The sequence below is a fragment of the Falco peregrinus genome, chromosome 8 (assembly GCF_023634155.1).
Source record: "Falco peregrinus isolate bFalPer1 chromosome 8, bFalPer1.pri, whole genome shotgun sequence".
In the NCBI taxonomy this organism is placed as follows: Eukaryota; Metazoa; Chordata; class Aves; order Falconiformes; family Falconidae; genus Falco; species Falco peregrinus.
Genome location: NC_073728.1, coordinates 6,391,769 through 6,406,316, shown reverse-complemented (window position 1 = coordinate 6,406,316; position 14,548 = coordinate 6,391,769). Strand labels below are relative to the sequence as shown.

General features: G+C 54.2%; 1 protein-coding gene across 2 annotated transcripts in view; it reads right to left on the bottom strand.

Annotated features, from left to right (window-relative positions):
• ADARB1 (adenosine deaminase RNA specific B1) overlaps positions 1 to 4,253 on the bottom strand; it is an 88,003-nt gene extending 83,750 nt beyond the window's left edge. For both annotated transcript variants that reach the window (XM_055812928.1, XM_055812929.1), the window contains exon 1: positions 4,017 to 4,253. The gene's annotated coding sequence lies outside the window, so the exon portion shown is untranslated. The remainder of the gene's footprint in view (positions 1 to 4,016) is intronic.
• Between the last annotated feature and the right edge of the window lie 10,295 nt (positions 4,254 to 14,548).

Here is a 14,548-nt window from a genome sequence, read left to right as displayed (position 1 = left end):
GTAATATCAGTTATGTGGCTTTCTTCTTTATTTTTTTTATTATTTTTTTTTAAATGTACAGATGTGCTGCTGCTTTAGTCAGCTACAAACCCTGATACTCACAGCTGGCTCCTGCCAGCACCTACAGCTTGCTGATGGCCTCTTCAATGATTCAAACTGCAAAAACAAACATTTCTCATACCTACCACACAAAAAATAGTCACTAAAAGGACTGAAAAAATGCACTGTGTTGTTACGTGGTAGGAAGAAGCAAAAACCAGTCACACTGTATACAAACAGGAAAGAAACTCACTTTAAAATGTCATTTCATTTCATTTGCTTACATAATCAACTTGCCAAGCTTTTTTTTTTTTTTTTTTGTCACACAACATTTTATAGTATAAAGGTATTTCCTTTAAAACCAAGATACATAAATAACAGCTTCTACTGATAAATACAATCCAAACCCACAGTTTTAATCTTTGGTACTTAAACTTAAACTGAAATCCATAGAATGGCAGCTGGATGGCCCGAGTTTCAAAGGTGCCAAGCACTCACCGGTTTCAGTAGTTGCAGAAAACAGCAAGCGCTATGCATCTCTCTTCATCAGACCACTCCTTAGACATTCAAGAAAAGACCCTCACCTAATGTGTCAGGGTCCTGCACCAGCCAAACTGAGCTCAAATGCAGGGGCCATCAACCTGGCAGGCCACACTCATTGCTACCACCTGAGAGAGACTACTTCAGCCTCGCCTAAAACCCTCCTGGCACAGAGAAGCACTAACATACCCATAGAGCTCCTGCAGCTGCTGAAACGCTCCTCATGGGGACACACGCACCCCTGCCACCCCCAAAAGTTCTTCAATTCACAGATTCGAACCAAAAAACCACCAATATTGAGTTGCTTAGAGGGCACAATATATTTCTGGTCTGTCTGGCAGCTCTCCGACAGGAGTGGTTGCCATCGCCCCCTTCAACAGGAACCCCTCATTCCCACACAGGATCTGCGTGACCAGCTGACTGAACAACCGAAGGCACCAGTGCAGGGCATGCCAAGCACAGAGATGAGTTGGCTGGAGAGCAGCAGAGCCTGACCTGGCTGCAGTGCCAAACTGCGATCATGTCCTGCCTGAGCCAATAAGCCCAGCCATTTAGAACGTTTTATTCACTTAAGTCAAAACACAGTTCGCTTTTAAAAGAGAAAAAAGTCCCACTTGCTTATAATAAACAAGACAGAAGTACTCTAGAAGACTTACGTGCTCACAGCAAGCAAGAGGCCTGTTGCTGAAGGCTTACGGCACTGCATTTCCATTCCCGAACCACACACAGCCCACAAAAGGGCACTAAACTCTCATCAGAGCAGACAAATCTGAATAAGCCAGGGGCAAATATAAAAAAGCCTGAGGTGGTCTGCAAGCGCAGCGTAAGCAGAGCTATCAGACACCTCCCACTTCAAACACTAAGCGCAACGTCCTCTATGGTACCTTCTCAAGTAAACAAGTCTTCATAAAGCAATTTCTCCTCTTGCTGAAAAAGCTGAGCTGCTCTCCCGTGAGCTGAGGAGCCAGCGCTTCTGCCCACAAGTCACACCAGAGAACCCTCAGCCAGCACGCTGGCTGCTGAAAAGAAACATTAAAAAGCACGTGTGCATGAGGGGTTAGGGCCACAGCTCATCTGTTACGCTCTGATAAACCGTACTGCAAAACGTGAGAAAAATCCTCGCACAATCCTTTTTCTTAATTAATGAAAGCAAGAATTGTGCGTTCATGCAGCTGTGCTTTGACAAACTTGGGGAGGGCATCCCGGGAGGCCAGCCTTGAGAAGCTGAGCGCTGTCACAAAGAGCATGGGGTGAGCACACCAGTGCAAGCAGCGCAACCACGATCACACCTGAGCTGCTCTCTCCTCATCGCACAAAAACCATGGACTTACCAGCACAGATGGGTGCTAGCTGACAGAGCTCTGCGCTGACTTAACTTGAGGACAGTGCCGCAAAACAAAAGTCACCTGTCACAGTCACCTGTCAAAGCTAACTGCTGGCCACATTTCTGTGAACATGGCAGCCTACAGAGCATGGATTTCATGGAAAAGAGAGAACTTCTCAACCTTGGGCTGCCAGGAATGGCAGGAAGATTTCTGTCCCGCTGTGCCAGCCCCAAATGGCAAGGGTTACTGAGCTGTTCCTCTGGTCATCACACAACTACACGCTGTAAGGGCCAAGAACCACATTATTCGCTGCAGAAAAAAAAAAAAAAAAGAAAAAATTAAACAGACAGAGGATTTGGCACAACCCCCAAAAGCATCTTGGACATCCTAACAGTAACAACAGTTATTCAAGACATGACTGTTTATACTACGAGATTCATTACACAGGAGGCCTGCCTATTTTTAGAGGTAGATATCGCTACAATTGAGTGCTAGATAAACCCAAACAATTATTTTTAAAGGGTATTCCATCACTAATTATTCTAAACTTCTGTGCTCCGTAGGTTGGCCTGCTGCCACTCTCCAGCATAACAGCTCGGAGAACGATGCTATGACTTCGCTGCGCGGCGGTGACAGCTAACTCACAGAGCAAGCAGCATGTCCGTACCAGTCTAACAGTCAGGGCGAGCTCATCACCGCATCATCACACCGAAAAGAAACAAAATTAAAAAAACCACGAGACCGCAATTGTGTTTATGCTAAAAAAAACCAGGAAGTTTTAATTTGCCACCAAAAGAGATTCCCTGAGGAATAAACGTGCAGCGAACAGTGGTGAAAGCCCCTGAGCAGCAGCACCATGTTGAGAGCCCCAGGACTGATGTCCAATAGGGCGTGAAGCAGAAACATCAACTAGGGTTTGCTGCTGCTTGGGAAGAACCTACCGGAGATGGGAAGGAAAGAGGAGGTCAGCTCCCGCACACGGCTGTGTTATCTGCGTAGAAGCCCAGGCTGAGCATGGTTCCAAGGACCCGCGTGGCTGCCGTTGGCTACGCTGCTCATCGATCTATTTTGTGGTTTCACCAGGCTGAGCCTGAAGTCCCGACTGCTTCGCAGGCTCCCCTCCAGCCACGCGCCACCAGCGCTCCTGCACCCCGAGTTCTGAGCCACGGGGTGACGGACACGGGCAGAAAGCCAGGCTCGATCCGGCCCGCAGCTGCCCCTCAGCCACCAGCCAAGCCAGACGCCCTTTGGGGGGGAACCCACTGCGTCTCAATTCCTAAAAACGTGCGTGAACGTTTTTTTAAGCAAACCAGACTTTTCACGATATTGTAACTGCAGTTTTGCTCCGGCACAGCCTAAACCCAACCAAATCCCGGAGGAACACCGAAACCCCAACCCGCCAGGGGCGAAGCAACAGATGGCACGACAAAAAGAAGGGCTGCCAGGGTGCCTGGACCAGCCAGGGGAGAGGCGCTGCGGGGCGAGCCCGCATTTCACGCCCGAGCTCCTCTCGCAAGGACGCGCCCGCCCTCCCCGCTGCAGAGGGCGGGCAGCGGGTGCCGGTGGGGGGGGCAGCCCCGGCTGCTCCGGAGGGGGCACAGCGGTCCCGGGCGGCCGGGCGGCAGCCGGGGGAACGGGAGGGGAGGGCGGCCAGGCCACCGCCGCGCTCACATTCCCCGCCAGCGGCGGGCTCCGCGACGGCACGGCACCGGGCAGAGCAGGTACCCCGGTCCCCGCAGCTACCGCGTCCCCGGGAGGCAGGAGAAGGCGCCAGGCTCGGCGGCCGAGCCCCGCCGGGTGGCTCCCCCGGGGCGGGCGACCGGGGCCAAACTTCCCGCCGCGCCGCCACCCCCTCAAAATGGCTTCGCCGGCGCCGCGGCCCCTGGCCGGGTAAGACCGCCCGGGAGCCCGCCCCCGCCCCGCCGCCGGGCACGGCCGGGCCCCGCGCCGCACTGCGCCCCGCCACGCCGCCGGCCGGTACCCCCGCCCCGACCCGCCGCGCCGCGCTCAACAGGTGCGGGGCGGCCGGGCCCGCCGCCACCGGCACCTGCCGCCTCGTCAGGACCTGGACAGGTCCCGCGGGGCGCTCCCGCCGCCGCACCCGAACCTCACCTCTCCCGGCGCCGCGCCGCTGCCCGGGCCCCGCCGCCGCCGCCGCCGTTCCGCCATCCGCAGCTCCGGCCGAGCCGAGCGGCGGCCCCCGCTGCCGCCGCCGCCGCCGCCGACACCGGCTCCCGTGCGCGCCTGCGCGCGACCGGGGCGACCGGCCGCGCGCGTCCCCGCCGACGTGCAGGCCGCGCCTGGCCCGCCAGCGGCGCGAGCCCCGCGCGGGGCGGGGCCCGGGGGCAGCGCCGCCGTTCCCATTGGCGGGCCCCGGGCGCGGGCGCGGGCGGGGAACGGGCGCGCGCCCTGGCGGGCGCGCGCGCTAACACCGGTGGACGACAGGCGGAGCGGGGCGGGGCCGGCGGCTTGGGGAGCCGGCGCTGATTGGGCAAGCGCGGCGGGAGGCGGGGCGAGAGGGGCCCGGTGGCGCAGAGCGGGCAGGGGCGGGGTGGGAGTGAGGGGCGTGGCTAGCGCCGGGTGGGGGCGTGGCCTGGGGCAGGGGCAGGAGGTGGGCCACGGCCAGGGCCCGGGGGCCAGGGCAGGCCCCGCGCCGAGGCCTCGGGGTACGCCGCCCCCCTGTGAGCCCAGGGTGCCTGTCTGTCCCCCAGCACGGTGCTGCCTTCACCGGCCCAACCCGCGCCCCACCGGTGCCCTGCCGGCGGGTGGTCGTGGGCCAGGCCAGCAGGGCTAAACCAGGCCAGCTGCTGCCCAGCCAAGCCCCGTGCCAGGCCTCAGCAGGTAGGGGACAGCAGGGTGGCCCAGCTGGTTCTGCACAGTGTGCTGTGCTGGGTGCCCGCATCGCCCTGTGCAGCGTGACGGGTGACAGGACCAGCCTCCACAGGGGTCAGTGCTGGGGGTGACTCCTTGGCCAGGCTGGGGCCACCCAGTATCCCCCACACAGCCTGGGCAGCCTACGGGGATAAAGCTGCCTTCCACTGAGTGCATGGGGATGGCTGCGAGTGAGATGCCCAAAACAAATGCTTTAAGGAAAGCAGAAACCAAAATACAGGTTTAAGTCTTAAAGTGACTTTAGAACATGGAAAAGGATTTTGCAGTGTTAGGAGTCCTACTGGGACCCTATGTAACCTGCACGTGATGCCCAGCTTGCGGCAGCAGCTGTGGTTGAGGACACCCAGGTGCTGCTCACAGACCTGCCAAGACATTCATGATTGCCAAGAGCATATAAGATGCTGCTGAGCTTCTCTCCCTTTCGCTTCATTTGCCTTTTAAACCCAAATGTCTTCATTCTATTTTTCAACAAAGTCACTTTTTGTCAAGAGGCACAGAAATGCCAACGTTCGTTCAAAAGAGGAGTGAGGGGGAAAGAAAGAGTTTCCATGTTTAACCCCAGACACTTGCAAGTGGCCTCGGAGCCAGCAGGGCCCAAGGACTCAGCCTCTGCATTTCTAAAATCATCTCAGATGCAGCGTCCGTGTCCGAGTGCATCCCACCATGCCAAGACAAGAAAGCCAAACAGTGTTTTCCAGCAAGCCATGAGTGATCTCCACTCAAACACCAGCAGCCAAGTTCATCAGTGCTTCTACTGTTTGTATCCCATTGCTCATTATGTAAATTACAGTTTCAACCTCTCATAGTACAGGAGACCCAAAAAGGTTTAAAAAATTACTTTAAAACCTGTCTCTTACATGGTCTGCCTGTGACAGCAGGCTTAGAGTTAAAGCATGTGGTCACTTGGCAAACAGGTTTTTGAGCAACGACTTGCATTTTGCTTTTGACATCTGCAGGTCTCAAACCAAGCAGCCCATGGGATGCAGTGGGACACAGCAGGATACAGAGCTGGCCTCACTTTTCCCAAGATTCACGGTTTTTGAGGTCTGCAGCCCAGTATTACTCCTCTCCCATGTCCTTCAGAACACTCCATCATGTCCCAAAATCTCATTCTTGGCCACCGCTGACCACATACATTGACTGGTCGAGCAGAAATCTTACTTCCCCAGCTTCCTGTCCCTTTGAGGTTACTGAATGAACACAAAAAGTTATTAGAAAAGCCATCAGCTTATTTAATTTGCCCTCAGGTAATATTTTTCCATCTAAGAAGCCAAGTTAAACATTATATACTGCAGCCTTTTTGCCTGGAGCGTGGTTTCCAGAGCCAAGCAATGGAGCAATCATCCATCACACATAGCGTGTGTGTGGGGAAGCAGACAAGCCCAGTCCCAGCTGCACATGATGGGGGATCTCAGGGTGCAAGTGGACCCATCCACAAAAGCATCAGCTGCCCAGAAGTGAAGGACATGCTGGCAGATTCAACTGCACCACCATGAACACCCGTGCGAGCCCTGCAGCTCATTTCCTTTTCATGGTAAACAGGTAACAGCTGTTCTGCACTCGGGTATTTCTGGTGAGAAGAACAAGGTGTTAATTGTAAAGTCAGTGAAATGCAGAATATATGCTGGAAACATCTTCAGAAGCAGCTTCCTCCAGGGGAGCAATGGGACACGTGGCCATGGGGTGCACCAGTCCCTGGACTCCCTGCAATGGAACAGAGCAGAGCAAGGACACAGAGAGTACCAGACGTACTGCGGAGAGCTGGAGTGCTTCCCCCAGCCCACCTCCTTGCCAAAGCGGACCCAGGTTTCCCCACCCAACATAAAGTTTGACCATGGATGGAGACTAAAGCCCTGGCTGCTGTTGACACCAAGACACAAGCAGAACCACCAGCCTTTGCACGGTGGAGAAGAATACCCAGAACTGCAGCAGCCAATGCTGAAACCAAGGTGCTGTGAAGCCAGGTGGGACCTTGCCCACAGGGCCCCTCCTGGAAGACTAATCCTGATGTCCATCCTCCTGCAGCTGCCTGCCAGACCCACAGGTGACACCCAGCTTGCTGGCCACTAGAAAAAGAAACCGTTCATTAAAGTAATTAGGATCCAAAAGGAAGGGACATTTAAATAGATTATATTTAAAGGGGATATTTAAAGAAAAACACATGGTTTTCTAAGGTTTCGACTCATGGTCATGTTGGTGAGAAGAACCTCTGATGGCAAGTTCCTCTGGCATCTCCCGTCTGGCTTCACCCATGGGAATCCAGCCCTGTCCCATGGCAAGATGTGCCCAGACATTGCAGGAGCCTTATGTAGAGATCAATCAGACAAAAATGACAGGTGTTGCTGCATCAACCACCTTGGTATTATTCAAAGCTGGTGTGAAGAACTCGGTGTGCTTTCTCACCCATTTCTCTAGAGCGCTTGGGTGGTGGCATCCATATTGCCATGTTGCATCACGCTCCCTTCAGTGCCCAACGCGAGTTCCAGGCGCGGTGCCCAGCGGCTGCTCCACTCACATGTGGCTTCTTCCCTCTCTCTATTCGTTCTTAGCAGGGTAAGGATCCATACACACGTTCACAGGGAGGGAGAAAAGGACTGCCATGAAAGCCCGTGCTGGAAACAACAATCTATTTTTTATACCTCCTCCCTCGCGGAGACAATCCTCCTCCTCTGCCCTGCTTGGGAGCGGCAGCACCTGCGGGCGGGCAGCTCTTGGCTGGCAGAGCCTTTGCCTCCAGGAATGCCTGTCCACATTTCCTTACCGTATTTTATTTTCAGCTTGAGGATCTTGACACAAGCTACTACTTTTTCCCCACCCCCTTAGGATCAGCAGTGAAGCCAGCAAGAACAAAACCGTGTTCCTCAGTTCCACCTCTGTGTCACGGGCCAAAGCGGTTGTGTCCTGCCAGGACGTTGGGGAAACCACTGCTGGGACAGGAGCAGAGGGACAAGGCTGAGAATGAATTACCTTGAGTGGTACTGCCGATGGTGGTGAAGAGCACAGCACTCAGCAGAGCGAGTGCTCCCACCACTGGGCTGGAAGAGGCTGGGGAAGTGCTGGCCCCCAGGACGGCTGTTCCTCCCAAGGACATCTGGATGTAGCCCCCAGGACAGCCAGAAGCACACCTGAGGACATCCTCTTTAGTCCCTCTGGAGTCCAAGGGATAAAGGAGGGGCACTCTGCCAGCTCCAGCCCTGTGTTGGAGAGAGGAAAGTCACTGCTGGGACCCCCACGAGGGCTCACGTTGGGCAAATGGTGCTACATCGAGGGTGGGGTGGGAGGCACGGCATGTCCCCAGGCTTGTCATCCTGCTCGGTGGCCAGCCTGATCGCACCATAGATCAACTTCGTTCCCTGCCCCTGCAGGACAAAAAGGGCTCTCTCCCTGCATAGCACCGGGCTTGCTGAGCTGCGCCACTGTAATACAATTGCTGATGCTTATGAGACACCACATTTTTTCCAAATAATTTGCTCTTTTTATTCCTAATTTTCATCCAAATCTTATTTTAGGGTTTTTATTTTGTTGGGTTTTTTGCTTGGTTTGTTTTCCGTAAACTTACTTTAATAAATGAATGGCTTTTCAACAATGGCTTTTTCATCAAAGTCCTGGGAAATCTGAAATACTTGGCTGTTGCTCGTAAAACTGAGCGCAGTGCATTTTGAACACCACAAGCCAAAAGCAGCTTTACTATTTCCATGCTCTGAAATGGTTTTCCATCCCAGGGCGGCTTGATTTGCAAGCTGGCCTTGCTCCTTGGGGTCCCTACACCCCAGGACACGTCTCAGGCTTCAGCACTGGTGGGAGTGTGGCTGTGCCCGGCACAAGGCTTCTGCATGGGCTGGTGCTCCCCCAGCATTCTTCAGCCATGGCTAATTTGCCGGCTAGTGTCACTGGCGAGGCTTGTGAGCGCTGGAGGTCCCTGCGGGACATGGGGTTTCAAGAGCTGAGGTGACTGTGGGTTTGCCAGAGCCACAGATTTCAGAAATGGCCCACTCTTCCCAGAAGCGCTGCCTGTGATTTCAGGGAATTTTGTCTGGAAATCTTGCCTTGCTGCCATGTCTGACCATCAGCTGAAACCTCCTCCTGCTTTTTAATGGCTCTGTGTGTGCACACCCTGTCACGCACTGCCATCTTCTGCAGGCAACTTGCCCATGAGCTCTGAATTGGAGTGCAGAGTCCAAGGTGATGGACCACATCTTGGCATCCTGAAGGCCTTCAGGGCAGGTGCTGAACAGCATCCCCGTGCACTGAGCCTGCCATCCTGGCACATAGCTCTTGCCATGCAGAGTTTCCATCCCACACCACCATGCTGGAGCCACATCTTGCACCAGGCATGCTGGTTCATCCAGACCTGCTTTTAGAGTCCTTGCCCTCACCTGGTGGATGTGGCTGAAGCACTGCCTGGCCCATCACCGTGCCACCAACCCAACGGAAACTGGATCCCCAGAAAGCCCCAGCAGCAGATCCAAGCTTGGTAGTTTCCCCCGCTCTGTTGCCATACGATCCTCAGTGGAGCAGCAGCCAAGCCTGGGGAACCTGCTTCCAAAGCGATGCTGCAAAAGGAGGGAGGGATGTTTAACCCAGACCTTGCGGAGTGTGGCAAGCTTATGGAAGGACAGCAGCAGCCTCACCAGGGCGGCGGCTGCCTGCTGGAGGACACCTGGGAAGCACAGTTGCCTCCTCCAAGATTTAGCCGCTTGCTGACCGCAATCCTGCTTAGAAAGGAAACAGGGCTGGGGGAACCGCTGTGGTCTGCAGCTCCTCACCAGAGTGCCCCAGGCAGGTCACCCAGCTCCCTGCACCCCCACCATGTCCCACCCCTCCTGCCCAGGGCCCTGGGCACCCTGCAGATGAAGCGCCCGCCTATTTGCCCGTCCATCCACCCATGTGGAGCCTGCCATGCTCCCAGACCCCTCCCCACTGCGGTGCTGACCCTCGCCCCACGCCTGGCGAGCTTGCAGGCATTAGCTGCCTATCTCTGAGCAGAGGTCACTACAGAGCATGTAATTTAACTCTCTCATAAAAATCATCACTGCCTCAATTATTCAGCACCCTCGCCCCACTGCCCAAGCTCATTGCTGATGTTTCCATGCAGTTGAGATATCAAATTGTATAATTGGCATTGGTTGCCAAGACCCAGCTCTGACTTTGTAACACCAGTGTGCCTGAATTCCTACCGCCTCATTTATACGTCACTGATTTTACACATATGCAGATGCCAGAACACAATATAGCTGCTTTGTAGATGGTCCGTAACATGAATTTCTGAGGCCAGCACATGATTCAATGCAGTCTGGCAGCTCCACTTGCAGTAACCTGCTTGTGCAGACCCTTGAGTACCAAGACGTGTACCTGTGCTTGCATGATGCCCTGCACTGGGTCTGCAGGCAGGATGGTGATGCCAGACTGGCACGTGCCTGTGAACACCCGGATCGGGTGCTGGCCGGTAGCCCAAGCAGAGTGCCCTGCCTGCTGTTGTCCAAGGGGAGAGCTGGCAGCAGGACGGCCCCAGGACCAACGGGCTCCCACACTGGGTTGGGGACAGGTCCCAGAGATGGGGAACTCCATCCCTGGGGGTTGGAGGAAGGGTGATGTCAGGCCAACACAACTTCATGCAAGCAGCAACGCTGCCATCTCCTTGCCCCACTGGTAGGGACCCCTCCTGGGGCCAGGGTGGAGGAAGGGCTGGCTCCAGCTTTCCCTCATCCTCTGTCTGAGCTCAGATCCCTGGGCTGAGTGGTGCCACCCACGGTAATATGTCCTCCAAGGGTCACAGTGGGCAGGCAGGACCAGAAGCCAAAGCGCAGGACTCCCTTGGGGTCAGTCTCAGCAGCATCCAGCTGTGAAGCAGGTTGTGACCCAACTTGCTCGGTGACCAACGCAAGGCCAATTTTTACATCATGAGCATCTAGGGAAGTCCTGGTCCAAGCCCAGCTAGTTGCACCAGGCAGATCTGCACAAACCACCCTAAAGAGCAGGAACAGTAGATGCATGGAATAACATGAGCCACGGGAAGCCAGGGGACAGAGGGGACACAGCTACTGGAAGTGTGTACACATGCATGAGGGAGATCAACTGATGGCAGCTGCTTGGACATCTACAGGCATTCAACAGGGTTACCCGCCAGCAGGTCTAAGGATGCCAAGGTGCAGCGGGATAAGGGGGAAGGTCTTTGCAGGGGTAAATTGCTGGTTACAAAGATAGGGAACGGAGGGTACAAGCAGCAGGTAGTTTTCATCAGGGAGCCACAGAGGGACCTGCAATGACAACTGCATTCTCCAACACAAATGGTCTGGAGAAGGAGAGCGCAGCGAGGTGGCACAGCTTGTTGCTGATACTCGTATCAGGGAAGCAAAGACAAGGCTGAATGCAAAGAACTGCAGAAAGATTTTTCCAAGGCTGACTGAAGGGGCCCAAAAAGCAGAGGAGATGAAATGCAGTGTAGGCAGTTGCAGAGCAATGCACCGGGAGAATGTTACCACTCAGCTGTGAGGCCTTGGCACTGTGACAGATGGAGCTGACCTGTGGAGCTGTGCCAAGGAAAGATCAAAAAAATAAAAAAAGCAAAGTTAAAATTGAGAATTAGGAGGAGGAAAAATTGGAAGCAAGTTCCAGCAAGGGCTATTAGCTATAAGAACAACATCTCTGGCTCAAAAATCCCAAGACATGGACTGTAGGAGGTTGGAAAAATGTATGAAGAAGCATTGCTTGAACCGGTTTGTCACTTACACAAGGTTGGTCACCATCAGCAACAGCATCCAGGGCTCACTCCAGCTCCCTGCAGCATCCCCTGCTTTGCTGAAGCAGCCTGCATTGCACACTATGCATTGCACAGAGCATCCCGAATGTTCACTTGTAGCTCGCCACCAACATCATTGCAGGCAGGGGACCCCCTGAAGCAGCCCGAGCTCTGCCTTGACACAGAGGACCAAAAAGCAGGTGGAACATCAGCAGCTTTGTAAGAATTCAGTGCTCTTCCCACAGTAATACCTCCCGGCTCCCATACCACTAGCAGTTTCGTGAGACAGGCAGTGGTTGTTCTACCAAGTGGAAGGTGTTTAGATTAACCTTCACATTGGTGAGCAGTGATTAAACATATCCAGGACAGCTGTAAACGCACTCTGATTAAATGTATCCAAAACAGATGTAAACACAGTCATGTTGCCTTGGCCTGGTGCACCAACGCTGCTTCCAGCAAGGAGCCACTGGCCACGTCTCTGGGCCGTGGAGCCGCTGATACACTCATAAACCCATCAAACAGTGTCCGGGCTTGCAGCCCTCGCAAGCCGCGGGAGGCATCAGTCTCCCCACTGGCCCGGTCCCAGTGCAAGGCTCTGAGCAGCCCCCTCCTCCCTGCCCAGCTGTCAGAGCCTGCAGAGAGCAGGGGGCCAGGGGCAGCAGCATCCCCCAAGGAAGCAGGTCTCCTTCTTGTCACCACCCTCACACGTGTTGGCTTCTGTCCCTCAATACCTCAAATGGTGCCTGCTAAAGCTGGACAAACCACACGTTTAAATACAGATCAAGCTCTCAGCCGTGAGAACCGTCTGTCCTCAGGGCCCCTTCTGCTGTCTGTCCGTCCATCCTCCCACGGTAGCTGAGTGTGGGACAAATGGGGTGCGTGTGCCAGGGTGGTTATCTCTTCCTCCATCTCCTTCCCTTGGGAGGATATCCTGGCATCATCTGCCTTCACCTACCCGGGCCCTGACGTTTGCTCCCTTCCCAGCAGCTTCCTGCTTGAGACATTTCTTTGTCTCAGCTTCCTTTCCTACTTGTGCCACTGAAACCAAGGCAACTGTCCCGGGAGCATCAAGCGAACAAGGTGTCGCACACCACTTCTTGTGCTGCGAACATCCTCCACGGCAAACTGCCTCCCACGCGCTCATCGAGCAGACCTGCCAGCTCGCCACGCCGGGCAGCAAACCCGCTACGGCAGCCTCAACACCACCAGAGACCTCACCACGTGGCTGTGGTTCCCACCAGCCGTGCTGACATCTTGCTTCTTGTCTCCTGGACCATGGCTTGCTCGGTCGCAAAGGGAACCTGCACCAGGTTAAACCGCAGAAATCCTCACTTTATGAACACTGAGCATGGGGTCTGGGTGCCACTGCCGCAGCCACCCACCCTCATTGCCCCAAGGCAGCACAGCAACCCCTTTGGTACCACCGGGGACAACCGTGGCTCCCCACCCGTGCAGGGATGAGCCACACTGAGCAGATAAAGGCAGACCTGGATGCTAAGGGGAGCAGTTTATGTACAAACCACAAGTTCAAACAGGGTCACCAACACACCCACCCCGTCTGGCATGGAACACCGATCATTAAAGCAGAGAGAAACCCTTAGACTATATTTTATGCATCCTACATGAAACTAAGGGATCTGGAAAATCCCAGAGCATTCGGATGCAAAGGTCTAAATCTTGACAACGCTCCTGGCAAAGCTCTGTGTTTTGTTTGCACTATGTAACAGCTTCTTCATAAGGAAACAATTGACTTGGTTAAGGAAAAAAGCCACCACAAAAAGCCTCGCCCCGCTGTTCAGCTGATAGAGCTCCATCAGTGACGTTGCTCTTGATGCCAGTCCCAGTTTGGGTTGCTGAAGCTCCTGCACTCAGCGAGGAATCTGGACCAGGCAGAATGAAACCACAGAGCCGCATGTTGCGACTCCAGCTGCTCAGGCGCCAGGAAAGGACCGGCCTCAGGGAACTGAAGGCAACCATTTGTTTTTGTGTGTTTTTGGAAACACTTCCTTTAGCATATAATGCAGTTTTCTCCCATCGGTGTATCTTATCACCCTCAAATATTTAGTTTTTTAGCCACAAGTCTTAACTTTGTTACGTCAATTTGTGCTTAGGAACTGTAACTTATTTCAACAAGGGTTTTGTTTTGGTTTTTTGGTTTTTTTTTTTTTTTGGTTTGTGGATGAAGCCAATGCTTTTTCACAGGCTCTGAGTGAGAAGCCCAGCCCTGACAACTGATACGCGGCACAACCAGTGGCCTGCCCAGCACTGTTCATCTGCCCTCCCTTCACCACTGTACATGACGCAGGGGAGACATTCCGGGAGCTTCAAGAAACCCGAGGAGTTGGGATTTGTAGGTCGGGCATCTGCGCTGGGGCCAAGCTGCCCGTGTGCCAGGCCGGCTCCACAGGTGCCACCCTGCTTGGTGCTGCTTCCACCCTGGACTGCGGCTCTGCAGCTCTCAGGGGGGCAACACCGCCTTTCACAGAGAAAATAGCTAGACAGGATTAAATTACTCATCAGAATGAAAACACAAAGCCAGGTTTAACAACTCACACTAAAGCAAGACGTGGTTCAGAGCAGAATCAGCAGATGCCCAGATAATAATCATATTGGGAAGAGTTCGCATTGCAGGGCATGATTTTTCCCTTGCAAGAAAATGGTAAGTATGGAGATAAGGGTGATCCAATTAACCAGGCTTTATGTGGATTTCCAAATGGCATGTGGCAATGCTCTTAAGCGCTTAAAGAATGCCCAAAAGCTCTTAAAGAAACTGAGCTGCCATGGGATAAGAGGTAGAGACCTCTTGGGATTAGTAACTGGTGAAAGGTCAGGAAGCAAAGAGCAGGAGCAGGACTGCATCTCTCAACAGAAGGAATGGGTGAGGCCCCCGAGGGTCCGACCCATCCTGCACCTCCCTGAGTGCTCTGGAAAAGGCCAGGACACAGCAAGGTGACAACAACGTGTCCTGGCAGGACAGCCACCAAGGGAAGTGAAGGCAACAGATAAAGGCTGT